The 26,608-nt window shown below is 39.2% G+C and overlaps 1 protein-coding gene across 4 annotated transcripts in view; it reads right to left on the bottom strand.

The window, feature by feature from the left end:
* Positions 1-3,109: 3,109 nt before the first annotated feature.
* Positions 3,110-26,608, bottom strand: part of Znf684 (zinc finger protein 684) — a 55,316-nt gene continuing 31,817 nt past the window's right edge. For 2 of the 4 annotated variants that reach the window (XM_021249938.2, XM_004871781.3), the window contains 2 exons: positions 23,796-23,896; positions 3,110-8,557 (listed from right to left, as the gene is read on the bottom strand). The gene's annotated coding sequence lies outside the window, so the exon portion shown is untranslated. The remainder of the gene's footprint in view (positions 8,558-23,795; positions 23,897-26,608) is intronic. The other 2 variants (XM_087215212.1, XM_087215213.1) reach the window with 2 other exon arrangements.

A 26,608-nucleotide genomic window follows, 5' to 3' on the forward strand; every position in this document is an offset into this window, starting at 1 on the left:
AGTGACCAGGAAAAGAAAAATTTCTTTAAAATTGTAAGGGATCACAAGAAATCAATCCAGCAGCTGCTAGACAATGCAAAGAAGAATAACATAAGACTGATTGGAGTCAACGAAGAAGCAGGAGAAAGTGCAGATGACATAAAAAAAAACTGTTCACAGAAGTAATGGCAGAAAACTTCCCAAGCAGGGGAAAGGAACTTGACATACAGATAAGTGAGGCATATAGGACTCCAACGAGCCTTGATCAAAGAAATCTACACATAGGCATATAATTGTTAGATTCCAGAAACCCAACAGAAGAACAAAGTTCTACAGGCAGTGAGAGAAAAGAAACAAACCACATACAAAGGAAAGCCCATCAGAATCACAGCAGACTTCTCAATGCAAACCCTCAAGGCAAGAAGAGCTTGGAGTGATGTATTTCAAGCCCTAAAGGAAAACAGCCTCCAACCCAGATTGATGTATCCTGCAAAACTATCTTTCCAAATTGATGGAGAAATAAGATACTTTCATGACAAAGAGCACCTCATGAACTTCATGAATACCAAACCAGCACTCCAAAAAATTTTAGACAATATCCTAGGAACAGACAATGAGGATCATAACCCTAGAAGCACAGCAGAATGAATCCATCGAGTGTGACAAGAAATTAAATGTAAAGGGGGAGAATCCAACAAAAAGAAAAAGTCATGAACTTCATCTCCCTAATGAGTGTATAATTCAATCTTGTTATTGTACTGTTATTGTATTGTCTGATTCTAGTGTTGCGCACCTTTCCTTGTGCTGTACTGGCTATTTATCATCTTCTTGTGTCTACTTTTTAATTGGGTTGTCTATTAATGAGCTGCAAGAGTTCTTTATATGTTCTGATCATAGATTATATGCATTATAAATATGGCCTGTCTAAGGATTACTTTTCATTTTCTTAATGATGTCATTTAAAGTTCTAAATTTTGATGGAATCTCATTTATCAATTTTTTTCTTTTATACATTATGTTCTTTATATCGTAGGAAATTCTTGCCTACCCTAAATTCATAAACATTTTCCCTTATAATTTCTTCTTAAAGTTTTATACTTTTAGGCTTTCATATTTAGGTTCATAGATCCTTTCAAGTTATTTTTATGTATGGAAATAAAGGGTTGAGGTTAATTTTTTTATATACGGATACGAGGTGTTCTAGTGCCATTTGCTGAAAACACTATCTTTTCCTCTGCTCTTGAATGGAGTTTATGTTCTATAAAATGTTAATGTTAAACAATCATTCAAAACTCAGTGGACCATATATGTATGGTTCTATTTCTAGATTCTCTGTTTTATTCCAATGATCTATATGTCTTTCCTTACACCAACACTGCCTTGATTACTGTAGCTTTAGAGGAAGTCTTAAAATTAGGTACTAAATGTCTTACAACACTGTTTTTTTCTCTTTTTTACTTTTCTAGGTTCTTTGTATGCCTACATAACTTTTATTATTATTATTATTATTATTATTATTATTATTATTATTATTTTGGACTGGGGATCAAACTCGGGTCCTTGCGCTTGCGCAGCAGGCAGTGAAACCACTGAACTAAATCCCCGGCCCTCCTACATAACTTTTAAATTTCAATATCCAATTCTTCATTTACAGCAGGTATACATAGACCTGAATTTTTATATATACCTGTGTTTTCTAATCCTGCTAAGTTCAAATACAAGTTCTAGGGGCTCCTAGAGATTTCTTAGTATTTTCTCTGTAGATGATCATTTCATCTACATATAAAGATTTTGCTTCTACCTTGCCAATCCTATCCTAATTGTGTCATTTTATTGCCAGACTATTTTGGTTTGGGCCTATGTTTCAAAGTTCAACGGACAGATGAAGAGTAGGCATATCTGCCTTTGTTCCTCACCTTAGGGAGAAAGCGCTGTATCTTCTCCATTCATATAAGGCATTTTTCCTGGAAGTATGGAGTACATGTCTTTGATCTGTTGAGAAGGTTCTGGTCTTCTTCCAGTCTCCTGATAGCTTTTATCCTGAACAGCTGTAGAATTTAGTCGAATACTTTTTCTCCAACTACTGACACGATCATATGGCTTTTTCTTTCTGCTTTAAATGTTTGATATAATTTATTAGTTAAAATGTATATGAGCCTGTTGGTATCATATAGGTAGGTTTTCAAGCTAGGAATATACTTTCTTTAATAGGTGCTATTCAAATTTTATATTTCCTCCAGAGTCAGTTTCATTAATTTGTCTTCCAAGGTACTTCTTAGAAGTTGTCCAATTTATTTCAAAAAAGATTTTTCTAATATGCTTTCTATATCCTTTTAAATTCTGTAAAATCTGTGGTAATGTCTTCTAGATCTTGATATTGTAATTTAAAAAATGTATAATTTATTTTTTTAATTTTTTTGGTACCAGGGTTGGAACTCAGGTCCTTGCGCTTGTGCAGCAGGTGGCGAAACCACTGAGCCAAATCCCTGGCCCAAAATTGTATAATTGATATTGTGTAATAGGAAGAAAAGGTCTAAAGGAGTATGGGAAGTGGGAGGGGTAGGGGAAAGGAAAGAAGGGAAAAGAAAAAAAATGAGAAAAGAAAAAAATGGAAATAAAGTTTTTGCAAATGGGGAAGGGTGGAGGGGGTGAAGGGAGGGCAGGGGAAGGGGCAAAAAATAAGAACAAAGATACTCATGTAAAGGTACAAGATCCCAATGATGAATGTAACTGTATTTTATACCTAAAATGTACCAATAAACTTAATGGAAAAAAAACAATTTATCATATATATTTTTATGTTTGAAGTTTCCCATCACAAAGAAATGATAAATACTTAAGGAAATGGAAATGCTAACTACCCTGATTTGATCATTACACACAGTGTACCCCATAAGTAGTTATTTTGCATCAACTAAAAATAAAAATAATTAAGTAGGAACAGAAAATAAAACACTAATACTGACGCCCTCACCAAGCAATGTTAGAATCTAAGGGACCTAGGGTAGAAGGTGTGGAAGCACAGGAAGGGGTCAAGGAGAGTTCAGAGCCTCCTTCTGTTCAGTGCATTAGACACCCCACACCTTTCTCACCATTGTCTCACTATAAGTTCACAGGGCAGGGTGGTTACCTTCATCAAGGAGGTCAGTGCTGACTGGGGAAGCACAGGATGCCATGGAAGGTGCCCATGACAGACTTGGTGGTCTGTCAAGAGGAAGAGACTTCTCAGGAGCATTCTGTAAGAAGAATGGAAATTAGCTGAGCTACAGAGAGGGAGCTGTCATGGTGGCATGTCCAGGGAAAAGAAATAACACTGAAGAGAGCCCGGAAGCAAGAGAGTACAATAGAGGATGAACAGAGCTTAAAATCCAGTGTGAGTGGGGTTTTAGGGAGTTGATGGCAAGAGATGAGTCTAGAGATCTGAGCAGTAGTCTTTTCTGGAAAGACTTTACAAGTCACCTTAAACAACGTAGTTTTTTTCTATGAAAGTTTTTAAGAAAAAGGAAGACACTGTTAGAACTATGTCTTAGAAACACCACTCAGACTCCAGTATGCTGAATATACTGAAGGAGAATGCCAGGAGTTCTGAAGCTATTGGACTAAATCAAGAAATAAAAATTGTAGGGAGGCCTTAACTGGGCCAGAGAATGGGGATGGAGGAGATGAGCTGAGAAAAATTAAGAGGTAGAATGGGCAGGACTTGCTGACTCATTGGATATAACAGTGAGGTACAGGAAGAAGGCAAGTTTCTGGTTTAGGAAACAGGATGGATGGGAATGGGTATTGAAAGAACAGGCTTGTTTGAGAGGAAAAGGAATGAAAAGGTAACAGCTTCTGGTTTAGACCTATTAAGAATCAAGTGCAGTGGGGCCGGGGATTTAGCTCAGTGGTTCCACTGCCTGACTCACAAGCACAAGGACCCAAGTTTGATCCCCAGTACCCGCCCCCGCAAAAGAATCAAGTGCACTGTAGGACATCAGTTGGCATTTGAATTGTCTGCCAGAAGCACAGGAGATCTGAGTTATGGATGCCATGAGAGGCATCTGCAGAAATAAAACCTTCACGAAGTATGTAGAGTGAAAAAAGACAGCATTGATGACCAAGAAACAGCATTTATGGCCCAGGGAGACTAAAAGAAGCCCGCAATGGACATAGGCAGCTCTAGGCAATAGGGAAAATCCAAGAGCTTGGAATGTGATCAACGCCAAGGGAAGAGAGTATTTTAAGAAGGGTAATGGGGATGAGGTATAGCTCAATGGCAGAGCATGAGCTTAGCATTTGTCAAAGCTCTAGGTCAAATCTCTAGCGCATATACACACATACACACACACACACACACACACAAAGGAAAAGGAAATAAAATGCTTAGAAATGAACCCTTATAAACATGGTCAAATGATTTTTTGACAAGGGTGCCGAGACCATTCAATGGAAATAGAATATTCTTTTGAACAAAACAAAAGGTGCTGGGGAAACTGTCCATCCACATGCAAAAGAATGAAGCTGGACGCTTACTTAACACCATGTGAGAGTTCGGATCTTACTCAAAGGCCCATTTATGGATGGTTTGGTCCCCAGGGTGGCATTACTGGCAGGTAGTGGAACTTTAAGAGGTGGAGCCTACTGAAAGGTCTTTAGGCCATTTAGGCCTTGTCTTGAAGGGGACATGAACACCAGACCAACCGTTTCTTCTTTCTTTTTGCTTCCTGGTTATGAGATGAACAGTTTTGCTTTACTGTGCACTCCTATCATAATATGTTGTGTGGCCACAGGTCCAAAGCAATAGGACCAACTGATCATGAATTAGGACTTCTAAAGCTGTGGGCCCAAATAGTCCTTTTCTCCTAATAAGTTGCTTATCTCAGGTATTTTGTTATAGTAAGAAAAGCTAACATATGCCATATTCAAATATTAATTAAAATAAGACCCCAAACTATAAAACTCTTAGAAGAAAACATAGGACAAAATATTTTGTGACATTGGATTTGGCAACGATTTCTTGGATGTCGCACTAAGGGCACAGGCAAAAAAAGAAAACAAAATCAATCAAGAGTTAGGTGGTGCTGCCTACCATATATAATGCCCTGGGTTCAATCATCTCCAAGACAGAAAAAAAAGAGAGAGACAAACTTCATGTAAAAAAAATGTGCATAAAAAGGCACCATCAGCAGAGTAAAAAGGCAACCCATGGAGCAAGAGAAAATATTTCCAAGTCATATATCTAGTAAAGGATTGATATCCAAAGTATATTCAGAACTCCTAAAACTCAGCAACAGCAAAACAACCCAATTTAAAGATAGGAAAAAGACTTAGACAGTTCTCCAAAGAAGATATACAAATGGCTAATAAGCACATAAAAAAGTGCTCAGCATCACTCATGACTAGGGAAATGCAAATCAAAATTATAATCAATGAGATACTGTCTCACACCCACTAGGATACCTACTATCAAAAAAAAAAATGGAAAATAAAGCCTGTGGTGGTAATACATAACTATAGTTCCAGCTAGCTGAGAGTGAGGCAGGGGAGTGTTCAACCTGTAACCTGTGGACCACTTGCCTTTTTAAAAAATGTTATATTAAAAATACAAAAAGGAAGTTTTTTTATTTATATACAGTAACTCTATTATATACTTTATATGCGACCCAAGACAGTTATTCATCACTCAGTGTGGCCCAGGCAATCCAGGCATGTCCAACCTGCAGCAAAGGTTGGACACAGCACTTAGCCCAGGAGTTTGAGGCCAGCCAGGACAACACAGCAAGAACCTACCTCAAACAAACAAACAAACAAAAACAGAAAATAGCAAGTATTACAAGGATGGAGAGAAACTGAAATTCATGTGCATTGTTGGTGAGAATGTAAAAAGGTACAGCCACCAAGGGAAATGGTACTGTGACTCCTCAAAATATTGAAATTAGGATTATCACAGGATCCAGCAATTTCCTTTCTAAGCATATACTCAGAATTAAAAGTGGGGTCTTGAAGAGATATTTGTACATCTGAGTTTATAGTACAATTATTCATAGTAGCTAAAATGTGGAAGCAACCCTTGGGTCCATTGACAGATGAATGGATAAGTAAAATGTGGTATATCCATAAAATGGAATTTTATTCAGCCACAAACAGAAAAGAAATTCTGACATATGCTACAACATGGATGAAACTTGAGGATATTCTGTTAAGTGAAATGAGCCAATCACAAACAGACAAATACAAAGGGATAATGTTCCCACTGGATCTGGGCCACCTGGGAAATGCAGGAGCATGCACCCTCCACCCAGGGCCTCACAGCAGCTCCTTTATTTCTGGTCCCAGATGGCCCTGATGTGTGTGGGGTCCATCTCTACTCACCACAGACCACACTCTCATTAGACAGCCCTCCTGGGACAGCCTTGTACTAGGAGACAGTACACTTGCTGAAGACTTTGAAGAAACCTCTGAGCATCCTTGTCTTCTTTCTACCCTCCCACTCATCTCCCCAGTGCTCTTTCTCCTCCCTCCCTTCCACCCATTTATTTCCATTCACACTTGCTTTCTCTCCCCTAGCCTCCTTCCTTAGACCTTGTTCCAGCCTCTTTCCTTAGCTAACTCTTCTGAGATAGTATTAAGGACACTTATCCTGAAGACACCTTATCTGGTGACTTCTACAATCTCTTGTGACATGACAACAGGGAGACAACAAATTAGGGCCAGGAGGCTTTTATCTTGAAAGGGCACTCTGCCAGGCCAAGGGTATATTTCCCAGGAGGAAAATCTTGTTAGTCACTGGTCATAGATAACTCATTTGTTGAGTCTTCACATGTCTTTTTGAGATGAAATATAAAACAAAAATAGCTACTGCTACCAGATCCTCATTGAGTCAATCTTGTGTTACGTTAGTCACTCCAGGGATGACACATAATTTCATTTAGGGTATTCATAGAATTTTTTTTTTACAAAGATGGTAATTAGATACATGCTTTAATTTAGTAGATCAAAAATATATTTATGGGCCAGGGATTTAGCTCAATGGTTCCGCCACCTGCCTCACAGGCACAAGGTCCCAAGTTCAATCCCCGGTACCAAAAAAATAAAATAAAATAAAATAAATAAATAAGTATATATATATATATATATATATATATATATTTACAATTGACATAGTGTTCAGGATTGTGGATTGCCTTGTGTTGAAGATACATATTTTAAATTTACTACACTGATTTAATGATTTGACCATTTTTCTCTGATTAAGTGCATTACTCTATTCATCACATTAATAAGCCTTCTCTCCTGCAGGATAAACTCATGATGAAAACTGTGATCTGATTGAAATCTTTACTACACAGCAGATGTTTTATTAGAAAAAAAAAGAGTTAAAGGTGTGGACTTTGAAGCCCTTACCATACACATCACATGAATTCTCATTCATGGATTCTCACTCAACACATATCTACCAAATGGCTACTCTGTGCCAGATGCTGAGTTAGGAGCTGAAGACCCAAGTGGGCAAAACACTCACAGTTGGGCCAAGGATTTAGCTCAGTGGTGCTGCACCTGCCTCGCATGCACAAGGTCTTCAGTTTGATCCTCGGTACCAGAAAAACAAAACACTCACAGCTGCATTCTCATGGAGCTCAGTCTTGAGACACAGGCTGTTTGGTAGGAGGGGTGCTGAGTGCAGGAGAAGTTCTTGCCACACGCTATACTAGTAGGGTTTTTCTCCTGGGTGGAAGGGGATAGATGTGAAGACTCCAGCTTACTTCTCAGGCTCTTCACCCTATGTGGACTCTCATGAACTTGAGGGGTTTTGCTGTAAGTGAAGTCCTTATCTCAAATATGGCATTTAATGAGTTCTTATTCTTTGTGAATTCTTATAACTTTTTTTTTTGGTACTGGGGATCGAACTCGGGACCTTGTGCTTGCGAGGCAGGTGGTGGAACCACTGAGCTAAATCCCCGGCCCTCTGTGTGAATTCTTTGATAAACTCGAAGATCTGTGGCTGAAGCCCTTACCACATACATCACTTGCTGGGTTACTTGATTATTGTGAAGATCAGAGCGCTGATGGAAGTCCTTAACTGTTCTTCTTGTGGTAACTGGTTTCTCTCCTGTGTGGACTTCCTGATAAGCATGAAGATTTGTGTTTGAAGAATTTCATTTCAAAAAAAAGAATTTCATTTCAAACAGCTTCCCCCATGTGGACTCTCCAGTGCACCTGGGGACCTAGGTTGTGACTAAAACCCTTGCCATACTTAGCACCCAGTAGCATTGCGCCCCAGTGTGGACTCCCTGCTGAACGTGAGAATTGGAACTCTGACAGACGCCCTTACCACACTCTTCACCCTGGTTCCTCTCCTACATGGACCTTCTCATGAACTTGGGGACCAGGGATGTACCTGAAGCCTTTGCCACAAGTATCACACATGCAAGATTTTCTGGTGTGGACTGTCTGATGGATGTGGAGATTGGTGTTGCAACAGAAGCCTTTGTTGCATGAGTCACACACGAATGATTTCTCTCTGGTGCGGATTCACTGAAGTCTGTGCTCCAGCCAAAGCTCTTACCACACTCAGCACAGTCACAGAATTTATTTCCTGTGTGGAAAGGAGGAAGCTTTGAGAATGAAAACATGTTTCCAAAGATGAAAATATGACAGTCAAATTAAAAAATCTCAATGGAGATGCAGGCAACATAATATCAGGCTAGAGAATATGAAAAACCATGTCAGTCAACTAAAAGATCAACTGGAAGAATACAGAGGAAGGGACTCAGAGGGATTTAAAAAGTAAAATTATGAGAAAAACATTAAATCATAAAGAATAGATCTAGAAGATCATATATAGGATCATTTTACTTATCATATATATACACAGAAAAAGAAATGAGACAGAAGAGAAGGGCCCAACACTCTCCAAGAGGTTTGTTCTCTCTCTCTCTCTCCTTTCCTTTCCTTTCTTCCATTTTTTTTCATAGTCATGAATGCCCCAAATGCTTTGTAGCTGGAGACTTTTGCAATTTTTGTTTGTTTTTGAGACAGTCTCACTATGTAATTCAAACTGTCCTTGAACTCACTATGTAGCCCAGGCTGGCCTCAAAATCACAGTGAACCTCCTGCCTCAGCCTTCCAAGTGCTGGGGTTATAGGTGTGCACCACCATGCCCGGCTGAGACTTTTGCTTTGGCTATAGAAAGCTTTAGTTGTGGATCCATCCCAGATGACTGCCTTGCAGCCTCTCAGATGACTCTGACCCTCTGCAACTGCCTCAGACACTCCCACTCCAGTCCTGAAGGAACCCCTCTCTTGCCCATAATTGAAAGTCTGCAGTTAGCCTGCAGGACCCTGTGTGCATGTGTGAGCCTGTCTTTTTTTGTCTACATAAGCCACATCCCCTCGCCCTAATCAAGCCAGTCCATCTACTCTTCCCCCTTATGCTCTGGGACGAGTCCTCCTGAAACCTTTTTCAGATAATTTTATTTTACCTGTTCAGGATTTCTACCTCACTGAGCTGGTAACACTAAAGGCTGCTGGCATTGAAAGAGGGCTGGAAACACGAGGGTGGCTAGCAGCCAACAGATGAAAGTCAGTGACAGAGTTGCCAGGAGCTACTAGTTCCAGTTGCTGGAAAACTTCTAGAGAGTTGCCAGTAAGCTGCTGGCTCTGGTTGCCAAGGGATCAGTGAGAAGGGCCACTATCACTAACAGCTGAGAGCTGCTGGCATTCAAAGCTCAGAACTGCTAACACTAGGGAGCTATTTGTGATTTCTACCTGAATTGAGCAAAAGAACCCTCAGCAGTTTGCTAACACAAATAACAAAAATATGCTTAATCTGAAAGAGAATTTGACTGGAAGTATTCCCTCTGCACCATGTATGTATAAAAAATAAAGACAAACTAACATATTCATATATCTTAACTTCAAGGACGAAGTTTCTTAATTTCAAGGAGCAAGGAAACACCTTATAAGTATACAAAATATTTAAAAAAAACAGGTTATGCTCTGGAAAGAGAATAAGGGTGACATTGTTTCTCTGCTACATCAAAGGAGAGAAGATAATGCTACATGTCTCCAAGGTCAAGAATCTTCAATCTAAAAAGCATCATACCACAATGATATATGCACACCCATATTTATAGCAGCGCATTTTGTAATAGCCGCATCATCAAAACAGCCCAAGTGCCCATCAACTGATGAATGGATAAAGAAAATGTGTTTTTTATACAATGGAGCACTACTCTGCCATAAGGAAGGATAAGCTTGAGACATTTGTAGCTAAATGGATGCACCTTGAGACCATACACTCAAGTGAGATAAAATGGACACATGATTAAATATCTCATTGTTTCTCTCATGTGGGAAACCAAAAATATATAATAGATATTGGGAAATGGGAAGAAAATATTCAAATGAGAAGGGGAACAAGGGAGGGGGGAGGGGAAAAGGAAAGAAGAGACAAGGAAAAAAGAAAATAGAAGGAAAAAATGGAAACAAAGCTTTTGTAAATAAGGAGGGGAAAAGGGGTTGGGGGGGGATGGGAAAAAAAAGGAGAAGCAAGATGTATTATGTACAGGGCTGGAGATTTAGCTCAGTGGTTCTAACGCCTGCCTCACAAGTGCAGGTCCTGAGTTCAATCCCCGGTACCGAACCCCCCCCCAAAAAAAAGAATGGAGACAAGATATATCATGTACAGATACAAATTCCCCATGATGAATGTGATCAACATGTGTATCTAAGATGTACCAATAAATGTTTTGCTTTAAAAAAAAAGAATCTTCAACCTAAACTCGTGATTCCCCTACAAGGGCAAAAAAAGAAGATACAAAACCAAAACTGAACAAAATAAAACAACAACAAAAAACACAAAGAAGTTATTTCAACCAAATTCAAAATTAGTAAAACAAAACAAAAAATCTTCATAAAAAAGGAAGGCATGGGCTGGGCGTAGTGGCACACACCTGTACTCTCAGCACTTGGGAGGCTGAGGCAAGAGGATTGCCATGAGTTTTCGGCCAGCCTGGGCTACATAGTGAGACCCTGTCTCAAAACTAAAACAAAAACAAAGACACTCCAGGGAAAAACCCTACAAAAAATTGGAATAGATGGTCTCTACCTCAAACTGATAGAAGCCATCTATGAAAAACCAACAGCCAATATCACACTAAATGGTCAAAAACTGAAATCCTTCACACTAAAATCAGGAACAAGACAAGGATGTCCACTATCACCACTCTTGTTCAATATAGTTCTGGAAACATTAGCCACGGCAATTAGACAAGAGACAGAAATAAAAGGAATGAAATAAATAGGTAATGAAGAAGTCAAATTGTCATTATTTGCAGATGACATGATACTCCATATAGAAGACCCCAAGAACTTCACCAAAAGTCTTCTAGACTTAATAACCAAATTCAGTCAAGTAGCTGGTTACAAGGTCAACACATAAAAATCAATAGCTTTCCTCTACACCAATGACAGACTCACTGAGAGAGAAATAGGGCAAATAATTCCTTTCACAATAGCATCCAAAAAACTGAAATACCTAGGAATCAACCTAATGAAAGAAATCAAAGACCTCTTCTCTGAAAACTATGGCACTCTGAAAAGAGAGATTGAAGATGATATCAGAAAATGGACAGACATCCCCTGCTCCTGGGTAGGAAGGATTAATATAGTGAAAATGGCCATACTTCCAAAACTGCTATACAGATTTAATGCAATTCCAATGGAGATCCCAGCAGCATACTTCATGGACCTTGAGAAAACAATCCAAAAATTCATTTGGAACAAGAAGAGACCCAGAATAGCAAAAGCAATTCTAGGTAACAGAGACATGGCCAGGGGTATCACAAGCCCCAACCTACAACTCTACTACAAAACTACTGTGATAAAAACAGCATGGTACTGGCAAAGAAACAAACCTGAGGACCAGTGGAACAGATTAGAAGATGCAGAAACAATGCCAGACACACTCAGCCATCTCATCTTTGATAAAGGAGCCAAACACCCTCACAGGAGGAAAGATAGCCTCTTTAATAAATGGTGCTGGAAAAATTGGGCTTCAACTTGCCAAAGATTAAAACTAGACCTGTATCTCTCACCATGCACTAAACTAAAATAAAAATGGATTAAAGATCTAGATATTAAAATAGAAACTCTGAGCCAGTTGGAACAGAGGTTAGGTAGAACCCTTGAAGACATCGGTGTAGGAAAAGATTTTATGAACAAAACCTCAGTTGCCTGTGAACTAGCACAAACAATCAACAAGTGGGATCTCTTCTTATTAAAAGGCTTCTGCACAGCAAGAGAAACCACCAGCAGTGTGAAGAGACAACCCACAATGTGGGAAAAAAATCTTCACCTGCTCTTCCTCAGACAAAGGTCTACTAGCTCGAATCTATAAAGAACTTAAAAAGATCAGACCTTCCAAATTTAAAGACCCAGTCCAAAAATGGGCATCTGAAATGAACAGACATTTCTCAGACAAGGAAGTAGAAATAGCAAATAAATACATGAAAAAATGTTCAACATCACTGGTTATTCAAGAGATACAAATGAAAACAATGCTGAGATTCCACTTTACTCCAGAAAGAATGGCTGCTATCATGAAATCCACCAATAACAAATGCTGGCAGGGCTGTGGGGAAAGAGGAACCCTGCTCCACTGCTGGTGGGAGTGTAGACTGATGCAACCACTGTGGAAATCAGTATGGAGATACCTCAAAGAACTAGGACTGGAAGTCCCATTTGACCCCGCTATTCCACTGCTGGGGATCTTCCCCAAAGAATTAAAAGAATCATACCACAGTGATATATGTGTGCCCATGTTCATAGCAGCACAGTTTGTAATAGCTAAAACTTGGAAACAGCCCAAATGCCCATCAACTGGAGACTGGATAAAGAAAATGTGGGTTTTTAAAAAATAAAATGGAGTACTACTCAGCCATAAAAAATGAGAAATTAGAGACATTTATAGCTAAGTGGATGCACATTGAGGTGATATTCTTAAGTGAAATAAATAGGACACACATGTATAAATACTGAATAGTTTCTCTGGTGTGAGAAACTGAAAGTGTAAATAAGGACTAAATGTATAATAGGTAATGTGAAATAGGAAGAAAAGGGGCAAAGGGGAAGGAAGTGGGAGGGCTAGGGGAAAGGATAGAAGGGAATGGGATTAATATGAGAAAATGGAAAAAAAGGAACAAAATCTTTGTAAATAGGGAGGAAAGGAGGGGTTGAAGGGAGGGCTGGGCAAGGGTGAAAAATAAGAACCAAGAGAGACTATGTAAAGGTGCAAATTTCCAATGATGAATGTCATTATATTGTATACCTAAAATGTACCAATGATTAGAATGAATAATCAATAATGCAAAATAGGAAGAAAAGGTCCAAATGGGTAGGGGTAGTGGGAGGGGCAGAGGAAAGGAAAGAAGGGAAAGGAAAAATGCTGAGAAATGGAAAAAATGGAAATAAAGTCTTTGTAAATAGGGAAGTGTGGAGGGCATGAAGGGAGGGCTAGGAATGGGGAAAAAATAAGAACCAAGATGCATTATGTAAAGGTACAATTCCCAATGAGAAATGTAATTGTGTTGTATACCCACAATGTACCAATAAAAGAATTTAACAAAAAAAAGAGATATATTTAAAGTATAGGTTCTGGATACCTATCTATGGTGTTAATCTTGTTTCTTAATCATTACAAACCTCTTTCCTATATAAAACATTCGTGGTAAAGCAGTGAATTAATACAAAACTGCTAAATCTAATGATATGGCAATTTCAGAACCAAACCCAATCAAAACAAATTCCCAGTAATTAGGCATGTTCATGTAGTAGTAGTCATTTTAAAATTCTTAATTACCAGAAATTTGGGGGAGTTGTTTGTGAAACTGAAAATATTCAAAGCTGGTCTTGAATATAGGAAGACTGACAATGTTTTGTTAAAGAGTTTGTTTTACAAATTTACTCAAGTATGTACATAAAATTGGCTGTGTTCTTAGTTGGTAATGAACAATCACATCTGTTACAATATTATTTTGTAAAATAACAAAATATCTGTGCAGTACAGCTGTACTATTATTCACTTGACTGAAGATTTTTTCCAGTTATTACATACTCTTTATTTAATAACTGCATTTACAACCCTGAGTCATCTAGTCCACTATTTTGATAGAGTTCATATTTAGGATAGAGTTTAATAATGACTTTTTTCCTATGCTATAGACTGTTATTATCATTCATCTCTGGAAAGAAAATTAGATGAAAACAAAGATCTCAAATATCTCCCCTGCAAAGGGAATAATATTTCATTTGGTATTTTTTCTGATAACAAAAGTACAAAATATTATAAAAAATAAAATGCAGAAGAAGTACAAGATCACAACAAAGAATATATTATTATTTACATTTTGGTATCTATCTATCTATTTATATGTATCTTTGAAATATTGTGAATATTTGCCACAGCTTTTTTTTTTGGTACTGCAGATTGAACTCAGGACCTTGCACTTGCAAGGCAGGCACAGTGCTACTGAGCTACATCCCCAGCCCTGCCACAACTTCTTAGTTAACATTTTCCAATTAAAATCTCATAAACATTTCTCATTTGTAAATATTCTTCTATTCCTTGTTAATGGCTACATAGTGGCTCATCTCAGGACTATTAAATAATGTATTTAACAGTATTCCAGTATTAAACACTTGGATTGTTTCCCAGTTATCATCACTATAATGACACTACAAGTTATAGCCTTATATTTAAATTTTATGCATTTATTAGATCTTTTCCTTAGGGTAAATTCCTAGAATTAGAATTGTTAGGTCCTATATTATAAGTATTTTTAAAACTTTTGACACATATTTCCAAAAGCCCACCAAAAAGTTTGGGGCAAAATATTTAAAAATATTTGAAGCTGGGCACAATAGCACATACATGTTCATAATCTCAGCTATCACAATCCTAGATCTCAAATTATATTACAAAGCTACAACTGGCCAGAGATGTAGCTCAGCGGCACCGCACCTGCCTGGCAAGCACAAGGTCCTGAGTTCAATTCCCAGTACCAAAAAACCCCACAAAGCTACAGTGATAAAAACAGCATGGTACTGGCACAAAAACAAACACATGGATCAATGGAACAGAACAGAGGATGCAAAAACAACATGAACACTCAGACATCTGACCTTTGACAAAGGGGCCAAAAGCATACACTGGAGAAAAGATAGCCTCTTTAACAAACAGTGCTGGGAAGACTGGTAACCCACATGCAAGAGACTGAATCTAGGCCCGTATCTCTCACCAGGCACTAAAATCAAATCAAAATGGACCAAAGACCTAGACATTAAAACAGAAGCAATCCACTGGAAGACAAAATAGGTAAAACTCTTAAAGACATAGGCATAGGCATGGACTTTCTGAATAGAACCCCAACTGCACAAGAAATAACATCAAGAATCAACAAATATCAAATTAAAAAGATTTTGCCTAGCAAAAGAAACAACTAAGAGTAAAAAGACAGCCTATAGAATGGGAAAAAATGCTGCCAGTTGCTCCTCAGAAAAGGATTAATATCTAGAATATATAAAGAACTCAAAAGAATTAGAGCCCCCCAAATAAAAGATCCAACAAAATATGGACAACTGAAATAATCACCTTCATAGAAGAAATACAAATAGCCAATAAATATATGAAAAAAGTGCTCAACATCTTTAGCCATCATGAAAATGCAAATCAAAACAACACCGACTGGGCCCGGGATTTAGCTCGGTGGTTCTGCTGCCTGCCTCGCAAACGCAAGGACCCAGGTTCGATCCCCGGTACCAAAAAAAAAAAAAAAAACCACAACACCAACATTCCATCTTACTCTAGAAGAAATGGCTATCATCAATAACTCAAAAATCAACAGGGCTAGGAATTTAGCGCAGTGGCACTGTGCCTGCCTTGCAAGCACAAGGTCCTGAGTTTGATCCCTGGTACCTGGAAAAAAAAAAAAATCAACAAATGCTAGCAGGTTTTTTTTTTTGGTGGGGGCGGGGATCCTTGTATATTGTTGGTAGGTACGTAAACTAGTTCAACCTATATGGAAAGCACTGTGGAGATTCTCCAAAAAACTAAAAAATAGAAATCCCATTCAACCCAGATAGTCTCTTTCTAGTTATCTTCCTGAAAGAGTTAAAGAATCACGTTATAGTGATACATGGATACATATGTTTATAGCTGTACAGTTCATAACAGCTAAATCATGGGAGCAGCCTATACGTTCATCAACAGATAAATAGAGTCCACTGCCCCACAAGGCCCTGCGGTATGCCCCTCCTTCACCCGGCACTACGCACTTGACTGGACAGGTTCCTAGTTCAGCTGCACGTGGCTGCCTACAGAAATGTTTCTCGTAGGCTTAGTGTGGGGCACAAAAACCATTTCTCAACTCTAATCTCTAGGCTCTTCCAGTGGGAGTTGGACGGCTTCTTCTCATGATAGAGAAGCTCCAGCTGTACTCTGGAGGTGCAAGAACAGTGCCACGGAGCCCTTGCCTCAACGACTCTCTGGCACTTGAGTTTGACTCCTCTTAGAGTTTGGAGGCCAAGAGGGCAGAAGGAACATGTACCTATCATCTGCCCAATGGTCCTGTCTGGAATACCACACTGGCTCACAGTGACCTGCACAGGTTCCTCTTGGGCAGGCGTTTAAAGGCAGGGTGGCAAGAGTCCTTCCTGCAGTTCTCTGAAAGGCATCCCGCTCTGCTCTGGTGTGGCCTCAAGCCCCCTGGGTCCACTCCTCACCAACACCATATTAAAGTGGAAAAAACAAAAGAGCAGAGACTGATGGTCTCAAAGCTGACAGTCTAAGGCTTGCCCCTCCTGCTAAATTCATGAAGGTCACTGTTACCGGAAGATGAACTGCTACAACATAGCTACCTACCTCTCTATGTCTTAAAGATAAACTGTAAAAACAACATTTACCTCCACCTCCCTACAGTTGTTAAGTTCTGCTTCTGTAAAATTCTGCTTGTTCCCTGGACCTGGCTAAAGAACAGATAAATATGAGAACAAACTTAGAAATGGGGCTCAGACTCTGGAAGGTGACTTCTAGCTAGCTAGGGCCTGCTAGCTAGCGAATAAACCTGCCTTTCCCTTTAGTTCTCTGAATCCCACTCTCTTCCTTGGTCTGCCTGCTCTCCGAGTGCCATTTCAATATAATGGCCCACTTGGCCACCCCTCTGCCTTACTGTTTCTATATAAAAGGCCTCTAAAATCCTTGCAAGGAGCCCTAATCTCCTTGGGGCATTTTCTTGGGATTATTTGGTTTTTGGAGCAAAATGCCCTGGCAGTCTCCCTCAAGGCCCATTCATGACTCATTAATTCCCATTCCCCCCCCCCCCACAGAGTTGCCAGAGCAGTCTGGGGAGATGGTTGAGGATAGAGGTCAGCTTGGTCCCTTTTAATAAATCCTGGAAGTGGAGAGGTTTATCTGGCCCCGAACTACCTCAGGCTCTTTCTACAATGTGGGGCACTTTATTCCTCAGGTGTTGATTCTATTTAATCTAAAGGACAAATCCAGCTTAATGGCTACATCATGTCCTACATATGAATCTATAGTGGACCCTTGACTTACAAACTCAATTTGTTCCTGAGGGCTGGTTGCAACTCAAGTTGGTTAATCGAAGGCTCAGGCTTCTCCACACAGCCTTCAAAGGCTCTCTCCTGTATACAGGTGGATCTCAGTATCCTTAAAGACACATTGGCCCAGGACTTCTCAACCCCACACAGGAAAGAATGTTGTAATATTCCTTCAAGAACTCTAAAGGGTAAATCTGTATTGAGACCATCTGGAAGCAGAAGCAGCTGGCATTCAGGCTGGCACTCAAAACTTTGGTTGCACATTAAAACTAAAATTCCAGTTGTAACCCAAGTTGTTTGCATGTCAGGCCAGTTGTAACTCAAGGGTCCACTGTATAAGATTTTAAAACTATTTTGCCACTGTTGCACTTGTAGCTGTGGTAGCCATCAGCACTATTAACAAATATTCTAGGTTACTTACACAGAGAACTGCAGTTTCCTATCACTTAGACATTAGCAGAGAGTACATGATTTGTTTGAGCACAAAATATAAGCAAAAGTAATGTGTGCCATTCCAAAAGGAAACTTTTAAGAGCAAATGCACTATTTGTCATGTTTCTTTTCTTCTGCCTCATAGACTGTTATGTTCAGGATGGCAAGTAGCCTCTAAAATGGCCCCCAGTGAGCTTTTCCTTCTAGTTGGTAAGTCCTTTTGTAATGTCTTCCCTTGAGTATGATCTGTAGTGGTTTTTTGGTGGTTTAAAAACAATTTTTTTCGAGACAGGGTTTCATTATGCTTCCCAGGCCTGCCTCCAACTCCTGGGATCAAACAATCTTCTTGCCTTAGCTTCCCAAGTATTTGGGACTACAGGCACAGGTCACAATGTCCTGCTGTGACTACTCTCATGTATAGAATTTGGCAAAGGTGATGGGATATCACTTCCAAATTTAGGTTAGAATTACATTTTGCTGCTGGGGATTTAGCTCAGTGGCAGCACCATGCCTGCCTTACAAGTGCAAGGTCATGAGTTTGATCCCCGGTATCAAAAAAAAGAATTACATTTTGTTTACCTTTTTTAACCCACTCTAGCTTCTTTTGGGAGGGTTTCATACACCCCCCTTACTATAAGAGAAGTTAGCTGTTTTGTTGTGAGCTGTCACATGCTAAATGGAAAGGTCAGGCTCATGCCCAGCAGAAAAGGCCATTACAGAGCACCATGCCCCAGAATCATCTGCATCAACACCTGTTCCAAGGAGCATGGCTACACTATCTCTACCCCCAGACTCCTCAAGGAAGCGGCTCCTTGGAACAGTGCCTGTCAACCACCTCCAATGCCTGGCAACCACTTCCCTTTTAAGTTCCCCATTAAAAACCTTTACTCTCCCCTCACTCATTGCTGATTCCCTTTCAGACTCAGCCCACTTGAGCCTGAGCATGAAATAAACAGACTTGTTGCTCACACAAAGCCTGCCTGGGTGGTCGCTTTCCTCTCTGTGCCTTTAATACAGTCAATGTGACAAAGAACTGCATATCTCTAGCCAGGTAGGACTGGAGGCTTGGGCCAGTGGGGCTCTCTTCTGGGATTGTAGAAATTGCTGATTTCTTGTGTTATTACATGGTGGGAAGAACAAGAGAGCTCTTTGAGGTCTGTTATGAACTCATTGATGGATTAATCATTGATGAGGCTGGTGCCCCTATGATCTAATCACTTTCCTCTCCTTCCAGGGAAGGGAAAGAGGAGAAAATCATTCTCTCGATTAAAAATGAAAGGAAGACAGAGAACCTTGATACAAAAAAAAGTCAGTTTAACCTTAAAAACTCTGTACTGGTATAGATTCTAAATCAGATTCAATTATTTCTTCCTCTGATCAGGAGAAAGATAACTCTTACATTCTTACATTGAGTAAATATAGTCGTTACTATATATATATATATATATATAATTTTTTTTTTTTAAAAAGACAAGGTCTTGCTACATAGCTCAGGCTGGCCTTGAATATGTGGCAATCCTCCTGCCTCATCCTCCCGAATTCTGGGATTACAGGTGTGTACCACCACACCTGGCCTACTAGCTATATTTCTAAATTTAAAAAATTATTTGAAAAAAACCATTTTTATAAGAGATGGTATTCATTTATGAAATAATTTAACAATGTCATAATTCCTTTTGTTTATAATTTCCTATACTCATTTGTGGCTGCTGAAGTGATGTGGTATGACTACATTTAAGAAACATACTAAAAAGGCAGGAATTTTTTTTTTTTTATATTGGAGATGGAACTCAGGTCTCTGCACTTGGGAGGCAGGCAGCGGAACCACTGAGCTAAATCCCCAGCCCCTAAAAATGCAGGATGTATCATGTACAAGTGCAAATTCCATAGGATGAATATTATCATTATGTGTGCCTAAAATGTACCAATAAATGTTTTGCTATAAAAAAAGACAGCCCCATTTTCCTCTACTCTAAGAGTAGAGAGTACCAGACAGAAAGGAGATAAAGGATCAAATAAAATAAACTATTTACATAAACAAACAAAAAAAGAAACATGCTTTCAGAGGACTAAGAAAGTAAGACAAAGCTTAACTTAGACTTTTTTTTTCCACTCTACCAGGAATCAAACTCAGGACCTTGCACTTGCCAGGCAGGTGTGGCACCACCAAGCTAAATCTTCAACCCTTTAACTTAGACTTTTAAATTCTGATTTTTCAGAAAATCAGTTCTACTGTTAAGTCTCTATTCATCATCACCCTCCACAAATGACTAAGTGAAAAACAACTGCAACTTGCAACTTTAGCCATTTAATCCAAAAATATATGCTTGAAAACCCTGATTTTGTGCCAGGCATGGTGGCGCACACCTGTAATCCCAGCACTTCAAAGGCTGAGGCAGGAGGATTGGTTTGGGTTTGAGGCTAGCCTGAACTACATAGCAAGACCCTGTCTCAAAAAAACAAAACCACAAAACTTGATTTTGTGAATTTAGGTTGAAGTTAGTGCTATGCCCAAGCTCCACAACCACCGAAGAAAAAGCTTAATGTTTTTTTTTTTGGTATGGGGGATCAAACTTGGGACCTTGCACTTGCGAGGCAGGTGCTGGAACCACTGAGCCATTGACCTAAAACCCTGGCCCTTAATGATTTGTTTTCATTTTTATTCTATTTCCCTTCATGATTTTTTAACATTAAGCAATCCTTGAAGTGAAATAAAAAATTTTCACTAAAATCATTGTTGGCTCATGTATCATTAAAGTGAATACACTGAACTTCCACAATATCAAATTATAAAAAAGGTTAAATTCTAGGACTCTGAGACAAAAGGATTTCAAGTTTAAACCTAGCCTGGGCAACTTGGTGACTTAGCAATATGCAAGACCCTGTCTCAAGAAAATAAAAAGGAGCTGTGAATGTGGCCCAGTGCACAGGCCTTGGGTTCAATTTTCAGGGTCAGTAAAAAAAAAAAAAATCAAGAAGCTCAAGGAAGCAGAAAAATTGACTCTTCAAATAACTTGATAGGATATCTGTGCTAGTCACATACAAATTTCCAACCAACCCTTTTATATCTCTGAATTAACTTCTAAAAACAAATAATACTATGTGGTTTTCCTCCAGAAGTTGCTGAAAAGTGTAAGTAATATTTCTAAACTGCATATGAGCATAGCCAGGTAATTTGTTGTTTGACCTAGATTACTGCTACATATGTAGCTACACCTGTGAAACAGAAGGGGTTATATTTCCCTGACTATTCTTAACTGAAAAATGACATTTTTTCTTGTAATAAGTACTTATAGTATAGAATATAACTGCTTTCTTCGGTGTCCTGTAATCAGGATTCAATATATGTACACACACATATACAAACAAGTGCATATATTTCAGTGTTCTGCATAAAGAAAACATACTGCTCACACCTGAGCAGAAACATTGGAAAACTATGTAACTGTCCCTAACTTCTATTTAAAGTTGATTACAGTAATAATTACCACACTTATTGACAAGTGCCACAAAACAGACTGAAGTTCATAATACTGAACTTAGTACTAAACTTCATACTACATAAATCATATTCTTTTATACTACATAAGCCATATTATTTCACTTACAATTGGCAATTATGTAAATTGTGATTTTTAAGATTTGATGAGAGAATAAAGATGTTTAGTAGAGTCTTTAAAATAGATAAAATTTGAGCTGGGTTGCCACGGGGTCCGCGTGGCTGAAAGGTTCATGGAGTGAAAAACTACGGTGAGAGATTAAGAAAGACAGAAAAGGGCTGGGTATTTAGCTCAGTGGTGCTGCCGCCTGCCTTTCAAGCTCAAGGTTCCAAGTTTGAGCCCCGACCAAAAAAAAAAAAAAAAGACAATGAGATTTAATAAGGTATAGATGGGGCCAGGTGGGGCTCTTAACTCCTGATGGGAGGAAAAGACCTTGGCTGCCCATTTATTATTTTTTTTCAAGATAAATTCCAAAGGTTTATTGCACCAAATGCCACAGAAAATGGGTCAGAATAATACATGAACAAGTTTTAAGAAAAGTTTCCCATACATCGACATTGGTATCCATTCAGTTGATCAAAAAATAGAAAGTCTCTATCAATTTCTCTTAATGAAGCTTTCATAGTAACAAATTCCAGAATTTTGGTTTTAGCCACCACTGAAAATTAAGCATACTGTAATCTTACTTCCCAAATAGATGGCTCACCAAAGTTTGACATTTAAAAATTAACATTTAGAGTGGGCTGTTCGATTTAGGCAAAAATTATATTAAAATATCCTGTCTCAAGTACAATAAAACAAACAAATAGTTCGCATTAATTAAGAGAAGCTCAAGATGTGTCCAATTTAATGGCTAAAATATGCACGAACAAAATACTCTCTACACTATGTCGCTAGTGGAAAACCCAGATATTTAAAAGATTTTGGGTGTCACTCTATATTATTTATGTACAACCAACTTTAGTTAGTGAAGAACCTAGAAAGCTACAGACTACCCTTTTATAAAATCTGAGGACCTAATTATAAGAGCCCAAACAACAGTTTAGTATCATTTAGCAAGTGGGGAATGTCCTCCCTCCAAAAAAGTTAATTCGGAAAAATATGGTTAAGTTTAAAAAGTTTCAATGTGCAAACAGCAGTTCCATGGGATGTGAAAAGATTATAGTTACTTTCATTAAAAAACAGCACAGTTCAGAAAAATGGATTGAAGCCTGTACAAAAAGCTATTTAACATTGATAAAAGTAAAATACTTTGGAATTATGCACAAGTGTGGAAGCTACATTTTAAATTTTCATTGTCGTGTTTAAAACACGCACAATTACCTATCACTTATCAGTTTGTTAAAAATAAAACTGCAACATGCTAGGAGAGGCCCATCACAGTGACTGACGTCCTTCTGCTCTGTCGTGCCTCCCTAGCTTGCTCAGAAAAGCAAGACGCTGCGAAAGTTCCACTCAACAGGTAAAACTCACAAGTTGAAGAAACCCTAAAGGTCGAATCTGTCAACTGAGGTAGATTTCTTATTTTTTTGATTTTTATTTTATCCCACGGTGGGCACGGGGGAGAGCAGGTCCCTTTCTGGCCCAGCGGCCAAGGTGGACGGAACCCAGGTGTGTGGAGGAGCAGCAGGCGTGTCTCGGACACAAGTCCATGAGGGTTCTCTCTCACTTTGGGGAAGAGGTTGAATTTAAAACAAAGAAAATGTGAACGGCAGGTGTTTAGAGGAGGGCTACAGGGGCAGCAGCATTCCCGGTCTGTTTCGTAGGTAACATAACACGAGGATCAGGCTCTGACTGGAATCCCACCACCGAGGCAAACCCCGCTGTGACCGAGAGCAGCTCTTGCCAGCTTCTCCCCAGGGCAGTCCTGAACACCGCTCTAGGGGCCAGTTTTCTCCGGTTTAAGGTCTGGGCTAAATATTTTGTGCATGGAGTTGAGAATCAGCCGCTTAAAGTCAGTTTCCCCGGCATGGGGCTAATTTCACATGCTCCTGGGTACACACCTGAACAGAACAGAAGTGAGTAGGTATCCTGTCCTTTCCTCTAAACGAGGCAAAGTGCCCACAGGTGTAAACAAGGGAATGCGCTGGACAGTGCAGACCGGACCTAGGGAAAGGCTGCCATCTGCTTTTTCACACAGAAGATGCTGGGGGCAGGACCCAGGGAGGGTGTGTTCTCTCCCTCAGGCACAACAGCAAAGATTCAAAAGAAAGGGAAACTTTGATTTTGTGAAAGACATCAAAGAAAATTTAAAAATCTTATGGGTCTCGAGGCACCCACTGACCTCTTCTTAGCGGGCGGAGGGGGAACAGCTCTTCCAGGTCCTCAGCGCTCCCTGCCTCCCGGGCAGCTGGCCGATTCGCGCATCACCAACGGACTTGTATTCTTGAGAGAACAGAGACAGACTCATGTCACTCATGGCTCCATCAGACGGCCAGCTCCCCCCTCCCCCCGTCAGAGCTCCCTCCTGTTCTCAAGGCCAGGGACACATGAAGTGTGGCAGCAGCTGGCTTTACCACTGCTCCTGCCTTTCCGCAGTCCGGGGTTAAAAGTCTTCCACTCTACTCTAGAGGTGAGCACACAGTCTGTTTCATGGTCAGCAAACCAAGTCTCTTTATAGTAACAGAAAATTAAGGTTTTTAGAAGTGAACTAGAACAATAATTCTTCACTTTGGTAAGCTTTATATGACGGTCAAGTGAAATTCTGGAAAGTCATTTTGAAAAGGACATAGGAATCAGAAGGTGCAGAGGTGATAATGTAAAAATCCAGATCAGATATGGATTGTTCTGAAATATGCAAAGGAACTGCTGCAGACCTCGCTCCCACCCAGCCAGCTGTGCCTCAAACAGCCTGGTCCTCGGCAGCGCTCACAGGAAGGGGCGGCCAGCGGGAGCACTCCCCTCCCCGCAGTCCTCTGCCGCACATTTATTTATAGCGGTAGAGATAAAGGACATGCAGGGGGAGGTAAAGGGTTGGTTTGTAACCAAGGAAGATAGTCCTCTTCTCAGCCAGCCTTGCTCGACCACACCCTCTTGCTGCCTGTTCTCCTCCCGCGGGCCCTGCCTTTTTTTTTTTTTTTTACTTATTTACAAAATTTAATAACTGTTAAGTTTTCACATGCAAATGTTATGCACAGGAAAATCTTGGTAGTAGCATTTAGATGTCTTGAAATGCTGAAAGCAATGAACAGACACACAAACACAGTAAGGGTTAGCTGAAGGTTAGTTAACAAACCTAAGCAGTCCCCACAGAGTCACACATTTTAGTTCCAATTCCTCTTTTTAGACACAAGTTCTTATGGTGTTTATAATGGTTCCCAGTGACCATTAATGATATTGAACTATGGTAGCAATTTTAAATATCCCTTCATTTATAGAATCACCCATTCTATCTAGGAAGTATGCAACATGCTTCAAATAATAGAACTTTTAAAGCTCAGATTCTCCTCGTTAAAAAATGTGAATGGAGAAAAACAAGCAGTGCCTGTGCAACACAGTGCAGTATTTTGTACAGAATATTTTTAAGGCCATGGCAGTCTATAAATTAAACTGGTATTCATTAAAAGAAATACTGTTGACTACACATCTGAAAATGCACTGTCTACATAAGTGCAGCTTAACAAAAGAAACAAAATCACATACAGTGTGAGGCAACATATAAGCAGGTGTGCCAGAGTTGTATCTACTATAGCATTCTGTATGAGTAACAATTTACAAGTGAACCAGTAATAATATGTCCCTTTATGTATATGGAGATCACTAAACCATAAAATATGTTCATTTTGTTTCTAAACATTTCTGTATGAAGCAAACAAACAGCATCAGTCCCTCAGTTCTCTGTGTGACTATTAACCAACCTGTAGACACTGTACATGATTATGTTAGACAAAGCAGGCAGGTCTAGAGTTGTCACAATAATCAAGATGTCTGATGGCACTAGACAAAAGAGTGCCAAATCTTAAAAAAAAATAAGAATTTTTATTTGTTTATAAGTGTCTTTTGGCTGAAAGTCAACTTTATGATTGGATATAAAAAGTCAAGGGTTAGAGTGTCATGCAGCAGCACTGATTTAATGACTAGAGATAGAAAGAACAAACAGGTATTTGAACAAAGTCTGACATTCTTAACAGGCTTTATTATATTGGCTGGAATACTCTAAATTCATGAAAACTTTTGAGAAAATCTTCAATTCCCAATCCCTTAAAAAAGTACTGAAAGAAAAAAGTTTTAAAAAAATTTATGATCTGGGCAGATAAAAAACAGCATACATTAACTCCTCCCATACTTCCAACTGTTATCTGTGATAAAGGATTCCCAGAAAGCAGAATGCCTGTAAAATTCATTAGGCAGGATCTCTCCAGTATAAAGAACCAGTAACACAGATATGATGCCTCTGCTACCTATTCGCAGACCACCGTTTAATTCCTAAGGTATAATTATACATTTCACATGCATTTGTGAGATAAAATAAACATTATGTTTATTATCCTACATTAATTAGGCTTAAAAGGTTTTCTAAATACTGTGTGTGGCACTAGAAATTTCATGTTGTATCAAGTCATTATCAGTATTAAGCTATTGGACTCTATAATGAAATATAGACATTTACTGAAAACCAATATAAATATGCCTTATCTGTGGGAGGAGGCGAGTTAGGCCTGGCCATAGTGATCTACAGTGCAGTGCTCCCAGCCCTGGGTGTAATGGTGCACGCCTATATTCCAGCACTCAGGAGGATTGCTTCAAGTTCAAGGATAGCCTGGGCTACATACAGTTTTCCAGGCCAGACTGAATTGTATAGTAAGATCCTGTCTCACACACGCACACACACATACACACACATAAAAGGATAAAATTTGGGTTTTTAAAAAAATGTGGTAAAATACAATATTTATTATTTTAAACATTTTTAAGAATACAACTCATTGGCACTAAGTATATTCACAATGTTGTAAAACCATCACCATAATAGATAAATATGCATTTTTATATGTGTGATGCCTAGGCCTCATATCGGCTAGGTAGTACTCTACTACTGAGCTACATCCCCCATCCCCTCTACATCTAGATGTATAATTTTTATATAATGTGCATAGG

This window comes from Heterocephalus glaber, unplaced genomic scaffold (assembly GCF_053883595.1).
Source record: "Heterocephalus glaber isolate CG9 unplaced genomic scaffold, H.glaber_assembly_v1.0 deba00001452, whole genome shotgun sequence".
In the NCBI taxonomy this organism is placed as follows: domain Eukaryota; kingdom Metazoa; phylum Chordata; class Mammalia; order Rodentia; family Bathyergidae; genus Heterocephalus; species Heterocephalus glaber.